The sequence below is a fragment of the Meleagris gallopavo genome, chromosome 4 (genome assembly GCF_000146605.3).
Source record: "Meleagris gallopavo isolate NT-WF06-2002-E0010 breed Aviagen turkey brand Nicholas breeding stock chromosome 4, Turkey_5.1, whole genome shotgun sequence".
NCBI lineage: Eukaryota > Metazoa > Chordata > Aves > Galliformes > Phasianidae > Meleagris > Meleagris gallopavo.
In genome coordinates this window covers 3,703,393-3,718,802 of record NC_015014.2, presented here as the reverse complement: position 1 = coordinate 3,718,802, position 15,410 = coordinate 3,703,393, and the positions used below count along the sequence as shown (strand labels likewise).

The following is a 15,410-nucleotide window of genomic DNA, read 5'->3' as shown; positions in this document are numbered from 1 at the left end:
TGCTTATTAAAACAACAAATATCTGTAGGACAGCGTAGATTCTCCTCTCGGTGAAACTTGAGTATATTACACAAACTACTTTCTGTGTAGTGGAGAGTTTGTATGAGGTCAAGCCCCAACCAGTCAGGAGATTCTGAAGTCAGGGGAACTCTGAAGCATTTAATTTCTCACAGGATTTAAGTCTAAAAGCAGCGTCTCCAGAAATCTGAAATCGAAGGAGTACATTTGTACAGAGAAGTTGTGGCAAATCAGAAGCAGATCGAGAAATCAAAGCAATTCACAGTAAATAAAGGAAAGTTGGCACTTACTGATTGCCAGGAATTTGTTGCTTATGTTCCATTGGGGTTTCCTCAAAATCATCGCAGTTTAGAAAAGTGATTCAAGATCATGGGCTGAGTCACTCACGTTCAGCTGGATTTCATGCACCTTGTTTCCCTGCGGCTTTGTGGTTGCTGCCTTCCTCCGGACAGGTGCAGCACACAGCAGGCTGCAGACTGCCAGGGGCAAGTGGTGAAAGTGAAAGGGAGGAGGCACAGAGCTCGACAACTTTTTTCCTGTACCTGCCTACAGGATGCGGGCAATGTGCATGCAAGATGAAGCACAGATGTTAACACAGTGCCGCTTGCGCAGTCAAGACTGAAGGATGTCTGTTGTAAAACATGTTGAATTTAAGCCCTAGTAAAATATTAACGTAACAGTAAACAAGATTAACTACTGTAAGAAACCCAGCTCAGTAAAGGTATGAGTAAGAATTTCAAAATTCAGATCCACGCTGATATGAAAGGTGACTATTAGACAGTTATGTCAGTAAGAAACAATCCTGTCCAGGTGCAGTTACGTGAGAAGTGATCCTTTTGAAGGATCTTTCTGATTGCTTTGTGAGTTATTCTGAATACTCTTGATTTCTAAGAGACAGATTTTGTTCCTTGTCAAATCCTAGTCTGAAAAGCACAAATAGCATTTACACACACTAAAGCATCAGCTGTCTCTAGTTGTATTAGCTACTTGTTAATTAAAGTGGATTTCCAATCTGTCAAATTTTAATGTTCTGATTATTATTTCAAAATATCATGTCTTTTTGAGGTATTAGGTGCTTACCCATCCTATTGAATAAGTTAAAGAATCACCTGTTCCAATCAGAGCTGAGATTAAATCTGTGTGTTTTGTGAAAAATATGTTATTGGCAGTCTATATGCCTGCTTTTCCTGTGCAACAGGTAACACGTAGGCATCTGCCTGAATTTAGAAATGAATTCAAAAGTGATAGCTTTTCCCATATGCAGAGTCAAATTCTTCCTTTACCCCATATGTCAATAAAGGTGATGAATCTTTCCTGAACTTCTTAATAGGCAGTAGTTATGTGCAATTAAAGAAGTGTCCTAATTTCTCCAAGTTTTCTGCAGCTGATAAGATTTTTTGATACAATAGCCTGTGAGTCAGAAGCTAAGCTAATATATTCTGTATATATTTGTGTATTCATTTATTGAAGTGATATTTTGACATCACTTAGTAGTTAAAGATCAATCATAAATCTTAGACATTAGGCATGACAAGAAAACACTGATCCGAATAGCCGTACCTAAAAGAAAAAGGCAGAGATTTTGATGATGGTTGGTAATGCTTTTAAAAGTTGTGAAGTCTCACTGAAAGTTGTTGGAATATAACCTCTTTGACCATCTAATACATCCCATTTTGCTCCGTTGCTGCTTGCCATACCTGTTTACCTGGTTTCCATATCTTTAGGCCTGGGTATAAGGAGAGCTATCTGCTGGTGTTGAGATATTGTCTCACTCTTATTGATAGCTGTGAGTGAGAAGAGTCCCAAACACTAAAAAATGCTCTAGAAATATGTGACTTCATATTCCTTAGTTTCAAATTAGGACAATTTTAATAGCAAAAATATACAGCTGACCATAATGGTGTAATTTGCTTTAATATTAAAAATCACAGCACATTATCATAAGTTATTAAACCACAATGTTCATCCATTTCTACAGTGTCCACTGAGAAAATACCTTATCTGTCTTCTTGGAGACTAGTTCAGTGGAGACATGCTCTGTGGAAGACCAAAATATTCTTCCTATGTCCTACATTTGTCATGAACAGAGAGTGTAATATTTGTTAAAAATAAATCTATTCCCCATACTGAAGCCTTACTCAATATTTTACGAAAGCTTTACATACAGACAAATTCTGGTCAGATACCTACAAGGAACATGGAGGATTAACCTCTGAACTGTTTCTGTGTTGTGTCTGAAAGATTGACACCCTCACTTTTGAGCACTTTAAATTGAAACTACTCAGCAGACTGGAATTGAGTGCTAAAATTTGTGAATGAACAAGTTCCATGTGCTTACATTTCTTTTAATGCAGGTAACATTGTGGAAAGCTAATGCATTTGTTCGACTCTTTATGATTTCTTGTATAAAAATAAGGGCTTAGGAAGTCCTTAATTTCATGACCAATACAACCTGCAATTATTTTCTGTAAATCTCCACGTGCCTAAGCCACCTCTAAAGCTCAAGTTTCTTTAAGACTTTAAAATCATCCTGCAGAGCCAGAAAACAAACTCATCAGGTTTTCCTAACTGCATTAATTACCCTGTTTCACCATGGGAAGCAGGAACGCCATTAAATGTTTCAGGAAAGAAAAGTGGTTAAAGAGAAAAAGGAAAAAAAAAAATGCAAAAAGAATGAACTCAAAAGCAACCAGTGTATTTGGCATCATCAAACGACAGGGAAAATGTAATTTATTTAATTATCCATTCTAATTAACATGTAGCTAATAAAATGACTGATGTTTTAGTGTGTATAAATGCTATTTGTGTTTTTCAGGGAGTTGCCTGCCAGTTCAGCAAAACAAAGCATTCATAATTAACCTGACTTTCCCATGTGAATGTCATCAATGAAAGCAGACTGTAAGGAGCTGGATAGATATGAGGAAAATAAATGGGGCAGGTGTGGGAAGAAGTGTTTGTGATAACAAAATAAAGTCAAAAGTTGATGCTTTTGTAGAGAAATTGGACCAGCCTTCACTGTTATTGAGTGTTTCAACAGAAACTGCTAAAATTACCCCATTTGAGATACAGCTGCTGACATTTTACCGAAGAACAGTGAAACAGATGTTTGTGATCAATTTTGATGGCTTTGGAAATCCAATTAACTTGGAAAAAATAGGGAAGTTCAAGATGATTTTTGAAAGGATGTTTAAAAATTATATTGAGCTACACTTATAAAAACACTTCAGAAATGTATAAGAAATAACGTGCCTCACAATTTACTGCTCATCCGAAAAGGGGAAACAGAGTCAGAGTCAGAACTGGTTTTCAGTATTTGTGTAATGCTCCTTTGCATATCTTTTTCAATAAAATTTTAGAGAAAGTAGTTTAATGACTGGATTCTCCAGAATTTTATTTTCCAAATTAAATTCTGTCCTCACTGGGAACCTAAGAAAATGGATCTGATAGACTAGTGTGGATTTCACTTGGATTTCACCAGCTCTGTAGCAAGTCCCTCCACAAAAACGTTTGTTGACTTGAGTGAGATGACTGAAAAAATGAGGAACTAACTAGTGAGGAGTAAATGTCTATGTATTACATGGCCACAGAAAAGATGAAAGAAAAATGTGAGACTGAAAATTAAAAAAAAATCAGCATTTCTTGAAGCAAGATTAATTAATCTTTAAGTTAATTCAGTTAACTTCAGAAGTTAGACAAAGGCAGAACTGAGAATAAGAATTATGTGGGAGCTGGAGAGAATGAAATCCATCATTGTAGGTCTTATTTTTCCTCTTTTTATGCTCTTCTTAAAAGCTCTACATGTAATTTTCTAGTCTAAGGTTGCTAACTGACAGTAAAAAGAAATTGGTGTGTTTCTAGCTTTTTGATAGGAATCATAAAATGAAATTATAGAAAAATACGAATATGGGACAGGTAGAAATACAAAGCAGACACATATTTTACATACCAACATGCTTGTTCTGTTGCTGGGGAGTATGCTAGCAATGAAGTGGAAATACCCTTTGTGACAGTACTTGTATTTAATGTGGGTTCCCACTGTTTTTGCAGAGGCATCCCCCTCACACACTGACACTGCTGTCATTGCTGTTGTTCACTTCTGAAACTGATCTGTGGACTTGACCCCGCAGATAATGCACTCAACCCAATAAAGCCTTAGGAAATTAGCAAAGGCAGTATGCAAACTGAAAGAAAAAGAATAAATCCATTTTAATTAAAATCTAGTTCTTTAACAGGCAGAAATTATTTGGCCTCATAAAAAGGTTTGACTCAATCAGATAAAGTGCAAGGGTCAAAAAATGACTTATGGAAGCACTACGTCTACAGTTTCATTCCAGTTATTGTTCCTATTACTGATAACATGAGTAACTACATAGGCCAAACTAAGTAAATACAATCTTTGTAAGATATTAACTTCAGAGCTTTGTGTTAATGTAGTGGAACATAAATCATTTGTTTCCATTATATTTCTATTTTTTAGTTTATTACAGCTATCACATAATAAAATTAAGCCACAGCACCATTTCTTCAGGAGGACTTACGTGAATATAGTCTTCCTTGCTTTAAATTAATATATACAGAATAAATGGCAATATTATTAATTAATTTACAGTATTTTTCTGTATGTAAGTGATATAAATGATAAATAAATAAGATTCAGGCTGCATATTAAAAGTGAGTTCACATAATGGATGAAGATTGTACTAGAATGGTCTAGGCTGGAATGGTTGTGCTGGAATGCTGTACTAGAACCATCACCGTTAAAGGAATTCAATAAGATGGCAGGTGCTGCTGTTTCCATACCTTTTGCTTCTTTTAACTGTTATTCAGTTCTGGTTTTTGGCAGGTCTTTCAACTGTCTGAATATTGAAAAACTGACTCCTTATCACGGCATCAGCTGCTGTAGCCATGTTTGCTAACTTCTAAATGCTGGGATGTGAGCCATCAGCTTATTTGGAGAATTACTGCCTGCAGAGTCATGTGCTGTAACGGGTTGGGCACCCTAATAAAGGAATTAACTTCTTTGAATCTGCTTGGCTGATTATATAGCACAGGTATACTGATGAGCTTGAGAATTTAAGGCTGAACCGAAGCAGAAAAACAGATAAGATAAAGGGGGAAAAAATAAGGGAGGGTTTGTGGAAGGAACTGTGGAAAAATACAAAGAAAGCAATTTGAAAAAAGGTTGTTAAAGGAATGGGTAAGAGATAGCATGCATGTATCAGTGAGGGTAAGGATAACCTTTGGGCTTGTCTATCTGAAGGTTCTAAGTTATGACAGTGATATCTGGAGTTCAGGGTGGGTACAGTAAAAACTACTGTTTGTTGAATCCTGCTCATTTAAATGAATTTCTGCTCAATACTTATCAAAATATGACTTAAAAGCAAGTGTGTTAGCTATGAAAAATGCAATAAGGTGCAATTTTATTACCAGATACTGAAAAAATAATTAGCTCAATATAAGAAACTCCATTAACTGTTAATTAGCAACGAGGTGAGACACTCCCTGTTAACTGCTAATTTAAAAAATAGAATGTTATAGAGATGAACTCAAACTTTCTCTGTTGGCTATGCTGTTCTTGCAGTTGGTGTTTGAGTAATGCTCACATGTGCTTGTTATCTCAGTAAAGAAATAAGCCACCAGTGTCAGTGAGTCAGCAAAGCACATAAACCAGTTTTTGCTAAGTCAAACAAAAAGTATTGCTGTAGCATTGTTACAAAAAATGTTGAAAAAAATCTTTTTTTTTCCTAGTTTTACACCTAAAACTGTTCTTTTTAGGGATGCTTTCTGTTTGTAGTAATTGCCAGGGGCATGCAGCTTTTGTACCTAATTTTATTTGCTTTTTCTTGTTGTCCTCTGGAGCTTATAACTGATATTTTTAACGTGTCCATCCGTCTATGCTATCCATGTATTGCTGTGTTTTCACAAGTAAAATAGTTCTACAGCATTCATTTTTAACTGACACTGATAACTTTATGGTAACAGAGTGAAATTTTGCTTCTTGTGATGACCTGCAGAACCAAATTTAAATGTATTTTTAATATATATATCAAATTGAGAGCCTCATAAATTACAGTGCAGAAGAGTCAAATGTCAAGACTTGTTTTTGTTCTCATATTAAATTCAGTTATATGCATGCTGAGGACATGGTCATAATTTCTTTCAGAAAGGCATTTTTTGTGCAAGAATGTGATGATAAATAATTGCTATGTGTTCTGTTACAAAGGAAAGACATGCCCAATGTAAAATCTGAACAAATAGAAAATGTTTTGGAATGGGAGCAGGGCTTCTGTTTAAGCAGTTTAAACAAGTGGGACTCCAAAATCTGAAAGAAAATAGAACTTGCCAGAATAGAACCCAAGGCCTGTAAATAATTTTTATCGGTGCTGATTTCTTCAGTACAAGCAACACAGTATTATAGCATCGTATCCTTTAATCTAAGTGACCAGTTTGGTTGTCTTACATGCTTTTTCCAACACTGTATTGATTTTATATTTATATATGTTGAATTTTATGTGCATTTATGTGTATCAAATGTTTACAATTTTTTATGTTCTTTTAAAACAGTGAATTAAATAGGAGACAGAAGAGTTTTCGTTCAGGAAAATTCTATTTTTCAAAGTAGGCTGAACAGGTTAGGATTTTCCCAACATTTTATTTAGTGACACTAACAAAAGTGTCGTGTCAAAATGCATATTTATTTTTGTCAATAAAAAATCTAATTTTGTAATAATTGAAGTCTCGGGGAAGAAAGAGTGCCAAGATGACAATTGAAATCAAAATATTTTGTTTTCATTAAGAATCTGAGCCTAAAAAACTAGTTGAAATATTCAAATGCTCATCTGTTTGATCTTGTTTCGTTTTCCTTATTAGCAATAATTAAGAAGACTTTCTGATTCTAAACCTTTTCTAGGGAACCTGTGGCTATCTTAGCTTCTGGATAGCTATATTTCAAGCAGAGTTTTCTATTGACTCAGTCAGCCTCCCCAAGAGGGGCTTGACTATTTTTAATAAGATAACTGAACAGCCAACAACTGAACAGCAGTAACATTTCAAACCTGATATTTAACATTGTTCAAGTTTCCTATCCCCAGTGTAAATTTTTGATTCAGCTTGTTTGGATATCTTTATCACCCTCATTGCACTGCGTTGACCATGTGCTTTCTATTAGGCACCATGAACTGCAGGTCATTCTCAACCTTTTCCTGAGGTGGAGTTGGGGTAGGGCTGTGTATTTGCCTCTAGATGTGCTGTTAACACATTTCTCTTTAGAGAACTTGTATTAGGGAAGTGATTCTAGGTTGCTTTTTTATAAGATTTTTGGCCCCATGCATGATCTCTTGGTCTGTATTAAGCAGAGGAGACTAAAACTTGGGAACTGCAAAAAAGAAATTTTTCTGAATTGAAGTCCCAAAGATTTGATTTTCATTCGTTTTCAAATATACCTGCATTTATATCTGTGGCCACATCAGAAAATGCACATGCTACGTGCAAGATATTAAAAGGCATTGCTTTCCAATCCAAGTCAGTGCTAGTTATCCATTAGTATTGAAAAAATTGAATATAAAACTATTTCTTGCAGTGTGCTGAAAAAGGTTTTGCAGGTACTTAATTTAATCATGTTAACGAAGACTTGCTCATTATTTTATCAAAAGCAGGATGTTTTATAGTGTGTTTCATCAAGAAATCTGTATACTACAGAAAACTAAAACAATTTTTTTTCTTTTTAAAGAAAAATTAGCAAATAGAGAAATGCTGATAATTTATTGGGGGGGGAGGAAGGGAGGCAGGGGAGGAACCCACTAGAAAAGTGAAGTAAAACTTTTTTTTCCCCCCAGCCTAACTCATCTGGCTATGTAATTACATAGTCTGTATTTTTAAGTTATCTTTGCATTTCTAAATCAGATGACTGTACCTACTAGTATGAGTGGGAAGGCTATGTTTATTTTTCCATGACCAGGCTATTTATTTGTTTGCCCATCTTTTCTGAGCAAAGACATCCTGCTTAAAAGCCGCGGCTAGAATGAAATAAGGACTTGGTAGCAGCAGGTTGTGCTTAGGTTCCTCTTTTTGCTCCGTTGTTGTACAGATGTCTAAAAGTTGATTTTTCTCATGATCTTGGAAACTTAGGACATTTTGCAGCAAAGCAAACTCTGCAGGTATTTGAACATTAGCGTAATGCACATTTACGAATAGCCATGTGCTTGTTTATATGTGCAAATTATGCATGTAAAAAAGTGGTACTGGAGTTAGTAAGTAGACATGCTGGCTTTCATGTTCTTTGTAACACTAAAATGATTGGACAGAAATAGATGGGGGAGGAAAAAAGCTGAATAAGATGTATATGATCGAGCTCCTAGTTTCAGTGGTATGGAGAAGGCATGAAGTTGCTGGAATTGGCCGATGATGAATCCTCTTGTGTTGGCAAAGGACAGTGGAGATAAAATATTTGCTTCCTGCAGCCTCTGCTCACAGCCCCAGCAGCTTTCGATAGGTAAGCAATGCCTTTTCACCGTATCTGGGCAGTAGGACATCTGCCAACCTCTAGCTCCCTGTTCCTCCACTATAGCTCACTGGATAAGTAAGCCTTTCAAGTACCCTCATATCCTTCCGCTGAAGGACAAAAATTAAGTGTTCAATTGAGTCAAATAGAAGACAGGGAAGAAAGCTCTGTTTGCGTGATTTAAAATGTTTTGTCTAATAAGAATCTCTGGAAATTATCTGGACTTGCATAACAAATGATGGGATGTGCTTAACGATTTGATCTTACACTGCATATCCATTAGCCCGCCAACACCGTATTTGCAACCATCTCCAATTCTGTGAAAGCTTAAGGAAATATTTTGGAAGTTCATTTTATACCTTGTATGTTCCAGTCTCTGGATATCCCTATTTTCACAGAATCACAGAATGGCCAGGGTTGGCAGGGAGCTCAAGGATCATGAATCTCCAACCCCCTGCCACACGCAGGGCCACCAACCTCCGCATTTAATACCAGCCCAGGCTGCCCAGGGCCCCATCCAGCCTGGCCTTGAACACCTCCAGGGATGGATGGGGCATCCACAGTCTCTCTGGGCAGCTGTTCCAGCACCTCACTGCTCTCTCTGTAAAGAATTTTGTTCATTTCATTTGTGCTGGCAAATGAATATGAAGAGAGCATTATGATTTATATGCTCCTCTGAGTACTTATGAAATAATTGTACAAAAATGATTTCACATAAAGGATCATCTACTCTTGCGCTTACTACGAGGCAGGAGAGAGTCTCAGAGCAATAAGTAAAGTAACAGTTGACATAAACATCCACTTTGTAGTTTTCTCAGAATTCCAGAGCAATCTGCAGCTACTGCTATAACAGTCTTGTACTTTGATGGGCTGTTACCTCAAAAGGAAGTAACACAACCGTTTTCCTCAGCTGAAGGCTTAAAAACTTTCTTCCCCATACTCAAAAATCAGTCTATGGTGTTTTAATGCAAACATACAATATTTGTCTTTATGCAGTTTGGGACAGCCTATCAGTTTGTGCTTTCTTCCCTCTGCAAAGCCTAACAGAGGGAAACACGCGTGTTGAAGCCAAAACAGAAACAACAGCCAATTATTTTCTGCCTGTGCCTCTTTGTTTTGCATGTGGTCTGTCGGAACACTTTCTGCACTGAAACTTTGCAGCCATTAGAAATGTGACTGAAATAGCAGGGCTCCAGCTTGGCGCCAGCTTTTACTGTGCTGCTGCATCTCAGATGGCTGCCTGCACTCTTCTGTCTGAGAAAATCATAAATAATTTATACAAAAGTAAATAGATGATGATGTTTTGACATATAGTTTCTACAGAAAATTTGATTTTCAAGGTGCTTTCTGGAAAAATCTGTATAAATTGATTTCAATTCACAGATAAAATTATGTGCAGTAAGATTTTTAGAGTGGTTCCTTTAGAAAACAGTACTGAGTAAGCCAAAATGGGAAATGGTAGAAAGGTACTTCAGAGCTTTCTGGTGAGAAAATTTTCAGTTCTGCTGTGAGGAATAATTGTACGGAGCTGATGAAATTCTTTTTTCCTTCTTGAAAACAACATTATTTTAATGTTAACTCCTTTGAAGGCAGTACCTCAGTCTACTGCCTCTGGGATGGGTGTCTCTGGTTAAGAATACGAAGTATTCATTGCTCTGATACCAGTTTGGTTAGAATCAGCCTTCAACTATGTCACTGTTTTTTGGCAGTGTGTATGTTTTTGAACAGCTGTTTTCCAGGTTGAAATACAGGAGGAATAAAATTTTATCAAAAATCTCTGATGAACACCTTGAGAACTAAAGCTTTGCAGCCACTTCTGTTGAAGCAGACCCAGCATTAGTTTTACAAAAACAAGGTCAAACATCCTGCTAGTTTTATGTTTTTGTACCTCTCTTTTTTTATGTTCTAATTAAAACGTTTAAAATGAAATAAGTTTTGTTACTTATATCTATCTCAGTTCTCTTTCTTAGGAGATACTCAAGTCTCACCTGGATGCCTACTTGTGTGATCTGCTTTGGCAGAGGGTTTGGACTGGATGATCTCTAGAGATCCCTTCCAACACCTACAATTCTGTGATTTTGTGATATACTTTAACTATAATATATATATTAACGTGGCTCTCCACTCAGTGTGGCCCAGGCAAGCCAAGATGTTGGACACTCATGCTCTAGGGCAAAGCTCATTAACAGTGTCTAAATGATTCAGGTTGCTCTGAGATGTCCGTGTGCATCTCTTCTGGTTGTTTTGGCATTTGCACTTGCACTGTATAACATATGCAGTACCTGTGATTGCAAATGGCCAAACCAGAGTTGGTTGGGATAGTAAAACCTGGTATTAGCTGAGCACTGACACGTGGCAATCAGCTGGAAGGGTAGCATGTATTTAAGTAGCCTTTAGTCTGCGGTACGTAATTTCCATTTTCATTTAACTTAGATGTCAGGCAGTGAATGAAATTTGGTTTTGCAGTTGTCTGTTAGAGAGCTAGTTTTTTTTTTTTTTTTCTTTTTTCCCCCTTGGTTTAAACCCGTTTAACCTTTGAAAGAAAAAATGTTCATTTGGGAATATTGAATTTCTTAATGCCCGCAGGCCTTGTTGCATTTGTTTTTCTTGATCTTTACTTAGGGAATGAAATTAACATGGACAAACATGATGTTTTCTTTTCTATATAGCTGAAATCAGACAATGGCATTTTAACTATTTTCAAAAGGGGAAGAGACAAATCTTCAATTGTCAGAATAACAATCTTGTTATTCTGAAAGGCACATTTAGAGGAGATTCGAATGAAAAAATAGAAGCAGTTGTTGAAGAGCTCTAGCCATACTTAAGCACTTTGGAATTTTTCCAAACAAAAGTGTTGTTTGTAATACTTCAAAAATTCAATTTTGCGTATTATTAGAACATTCATATTATTGACAACAGGTTCTCTTACTTCCTGACTACTTGGATTTTTAGCTTTTTTTTTTTTTTAAAGGTTTAGTATTTTTCTCATAAATGTCTTATTAAAGGAAAAATACTAAAAATGTTTACGTTAACAGTCATGTCCTTGCATGTGTTTTCCTTCCCAACTTCCAGATGGAATGTCTTGGTAATAGAACAAGTACAAAGATCCTCAGCTTCTTATACAGTTAGCAACCAGCGTTCAGTCCCTTTGACATTCGCTAACTTCTTAACAAAGCACCTGTACTCAGAAAGCAGCCTATTTAATACCCTGCTATTTAAGAAGGATTCCACATTCAGTACATTATCACGAGGGGGAGCCATTGTCAATACCATAATCCGACACTCTGCGTGATTCTACAGAGCTACTTCAGGAATGTTAAGTTCTGTGAGCCCACAGAGAAAATTACTGGGGAGGTAGTTCTGGAAATCGTAGAGAATAGGTGATGGGGGTGAGGACATAACCCTCACCCAGTAATAAGGAAGAATAAAACTTCCAGCAAACTTGAAAAGTTTCCCAGCATCGTCAGAACTACAGAAGTACTGCAGAGAGAAGATGCTCAGGGATAAAAGATGTTAACTCTTATGTTCTTACTGTCTTACAGCGATAGATTTTTATACCTTATAAAATTTACACTGTATTTTTTTTATACTACTTGCATACTTCTTCAAATATAGAATTTTGATAATCACAGACAGAAATGGAAGTGGTCCCAACAGGAAATTAAATAAAGAATGTTTCTTTCTCTGGGTGTACATTTAAGAATATTGTATTGATTTCCTAGTGTAATCACAGTATTTCTATGTATATTACCATTAATATAAATATGTATTTATTATACTTCTCAGTATTTACAGGATTGCTTAAGCTAAAGATAATCTTTGGGGAACTCTTCCTTTTTATTATATGGAATAATAATTTAAATCTTATCTATTTTGATTCCAAGTTAAAAGTAACTTTCTAAATAGCATTTGCTATTGGATAAAATCAAAATAACCATAATAACCTGTTTTTTTTCTATGTTGTTTCACACGTGCTGCTATAACAAACAAATGAATATAATGATTTTATATTATATACAGTAAAAGAGATGAACCCCTGTCACTTCAGAGCTATTACTTGTCTTCTCTTATGATCCTCTTCAGCATTAGCCTTGTTGCTTTTAAAACTTCTTGCACTGTCTTCTGCAAAGTTGTGTTTTTGGATCCGTCTTCTCCCCATCCACTTTGCTTCTTTATTCTCCACCTGCTGTTATTTTTAGCCCCTTTTTTAGGACTTTCCAAAGGTAGCTATGGCTTGGCAGAAGAACTTTCACTTCTGTTCTTTTCAAGTGACCCACTGGTTTGCTTCTACCACTTCTTTTTTAAACTATAGTTTGAAGCTTGTTTCGAACTTTGTAGTTTAAAATGTAGTTTGAATGTTGGTAGCAAAGTACTTTTGTTTTGTGAAGGAGATCTCTGAAAAATAAAAAACCAAGGAAGTATACTATGTCAATGCTCTTAAAGAAAACCAAGTTTTCTTCCAAATATTTTGGCTTCTATAATGCTGTAAAGAATGTTTCACAGCTGAATGTTTACATTAAACCATTCTCTATTATCTTTTCTAAACAACACAAGTGTTTCTGAGTTAAGAAGCAAGAAAATAGGCCAATTTAATGTGGTGGATGGGAAGAGCTCAAGATATGTGCTAGATCTATAGAGAGGCTGCTATTCAAGGAATCCTTAAGGTCTACTTCCCTTGATAGCTTACCTGGAGGGTGTTTAGGACCAGATGTCCTTCCTAAGCTTTCTAAACCAGTCTGTTGACTTCAGAATCCCTCCTCTTGAAAATAACTTGAGCTCTAAGCAGACTAGTCGACAGAATTTATGTCCCCTGAAAACCTGAAGAAAACAGTAATTCAAGTGGTGGGAGGGACAGCATCTCTTCTGTGTGAAAGATTATCGTAGATGCCACAGTATGGCATCACAGTAATTATATATAGACTTCAAAATGTAAAAGTTAGGATCTATTTACAACCAAAGAGTCTTAATTTCTCCTTTTGTCTCCATGCCTAGAATTTGATCGTCTTAGCAAAGTAATTCTGCTCATAAGAGAAATCAAATTTAGCCAAGTTTTTCTTATGATGTCTACTTTAGGCCACGTGGCCAGAAATTTTTAAGACAACAGTTTCCGTGGTGACTCGGGAGAACTCAGCTTTTTGGGCAAGAAATTGTAGCTGGCAAATTGTTAGGAAAACATCATCATTCTCTTGTGCTACTTGTGGAAATGAAATGTAAGATATGTCCATTGACTTAAGAATGTATAGCGTAAATATGCCTATATTTATGCCTAGCTATGCCTAACTTCTGCTACGTATTCCAACAGATTTTTATGTTTTCTGTTAAAGATCCATCTAGCAAGGTCACTCATCTTCCACTCTGAAGGACTTCCCCCCCCCCAACCCCCTTTAATGTAAAATCCCTTTTCAAGCATTCCATCTAATCCAGAAAAGATAACTTTCAAACTAGAAGAGCATCCTCTGAGACAGGTTATATGTGAACTGACTTTTCATGTAGGACAAAGCCTGAGAAGCATGGTTGAGCATTTAAGTAGGTTTGAATTGAGCTCCTTAGATTATTTCGTTTTCTAGTAGTTACTCTTATTTTCCTGTTGTTAAGGAGATTTTCTAGGAGTGCAAGCAAAGCCTTTGTACTGGAAAATCATAGTGAAAGCCTTCATAAGAGTTGAAGAGCTTTCATTGTATGGTGATTACCTTTATGTCAGTAGGTATTTAGTGATTTTTATTTTTATTTTTAAAACTAAAATGAGATCAGATCTATGCTGCATGGGAAGAAGCTGAAAAAGGAGATATAATATCAAGCAGATCAGCTCATTGGCTTGCATAAACTAACTCTTCTTCATCCTGCTTATGTCTTTTATTCTTTTAATGTACAAAATTTTAGGTAACTTCTGGATTCTACTCAGGAATCAATGTGGAGAAAGAGAATATAGTTGTGGAAGAGCCATAGGAATACCACATTGCCCCATTAATATTCTGCGTTCTGGGAAATATGAGCCCCAGAAAATATTAAAATACGCATGTGTCTTCCATAATTTCTCAATTTTTAATAATTTCTTCCAGTTCTTAAAACGGTCTCATTTATACTTGAAGCTGTCAGTCCTGGGCATCAGTTTGAGAGCTGGGATTATGATCTCTGACACTTCAGGCTCCTCCACAAGGGTCCATCTTACATCTGAAATTTACTAACTTGTAGGAGTGATACATCAAAGAGAAGAGAAGGGTAGTGTTTTACGTATTAAACCTGTTTCAAGTTTGTATTTCACCCAAGTTCAGTAAATACTCTTTGGAATCATTTTCTTAGATTGCATACTAGGATGCAATAAAACTGACATTTGAGCTGTTTATGAGCTAGTAAATCAAACGAGGCCTAAGCTGATAAAAGTTGAACATATGCAGTTAACCCATTATGGTATGATATGTTTGAGGTTCAAAGCATGTTCTCTGGATCTTTCATCAGCAACTGTATTTTATAGATGACTTTTAAAAAAGAATCACTTACTGAGGAACAAAATTTATACCTGGAGGGATATAAAAAAAACTGTACAAGCCAATTTTCTTGGTTATTTCTCAGTTCTGATAATAGAATCAGGATGAAAACCTCTCTTTTGTTTTTAATTCTCAATAAATAGAAGTATTTCTTGGCTGAAAGTACTTTCAGGTGTTTTTCTATATGCCAAAAGAAGATGTGCTTGACCTCAATGAATTAGAGATTTATGAAAGATTATTTTGAAATGCTTTATGATGTTGACTAGAGAATAATCTGTAAGTGAAGGCAGTGAGAAAGGTGTTGCGAGCTGCAGCACTGTGAAATCTTTATCACTTGGCAGTGCATCTTCGATATCATAGAATCATAGAATCCATAGAGTTGGAAAGGACCTGTGAAGGCCACCTAG

General features: G+C 36.1%; 1 long non-coding RNA gene across 1 annotated transcript in view; it reads left to right on the top strand.

The window, feature by feature from the left end:
* Window positions 1-15,410, top strand: part of LOC116216529 — a 76,703-nt gene that overhangs the window by 41,860 nt on the left and 19,433 nt on the right. The gene's annotated exons all lie outside the window — the stretch shown is intronic.